Source organism: Ipomoea triloba, chromosome 7, assembly GCF_003576645.1.
Source record: "Ipomoea triloba cultivar NCNSP0323 chromosome 7, ASM357664v1".
NCBI classification, from domain to species: domain Eukaryota; kingdom Viridiplantae; phylum Streptophyta; class Magnoliopsida; order Solanales; family Convolvulaceae; genus Ipomoea; species Ipomoea triloba.
Genome location: NC_044922.1, coordinates 28,010,158 through 28,010,688, shown reverse-complemented (window position 1 = coordinate 28,010,688; position 531 = coordinate 28,010,158).

Below are 531 nucleotides of genomic sequence, written 5' to 3'. Positions count from 1 at the left end.
ACCATATTTTTGACTATTTTTTATCTCGCCGACCAATAAGTAAGTCAATTCTTTATTTCATTGTCTTTTAGATTTGTTTAGTTCCTTATTATTATTAATATTGTTATTATTATTATTATTATTATTATTATTATTATTATATGGTTAACACTTGATTTATGCATCATCAATTTAGTTGCTTCTTTTGTATAACTATAGGCATTATGGCGATTGTTATATACAAGTTACCACGCCAAATTGTGGTGACAAAAAATGGCGAACAAAATGTTCATGATTTTGTTGTCATGAACGAAGAGTATAAATCTTAACCTGTTTCTTGCCTTACTTATATAACAATTATTTACTTTGTTATATGTTATCATTTTATTTATATATTATGTTTCGAATTTCACTTATAGATTGAAGCCTATTATGCTAACACTTTGGGGAACGTTTGCTGTAAACCNTATTATTATTATTATTATTATTATTATATTATGGTTAACACTTGATTTATGCATCATCAATTTAGTTGCTTCTTTTGTATAACTA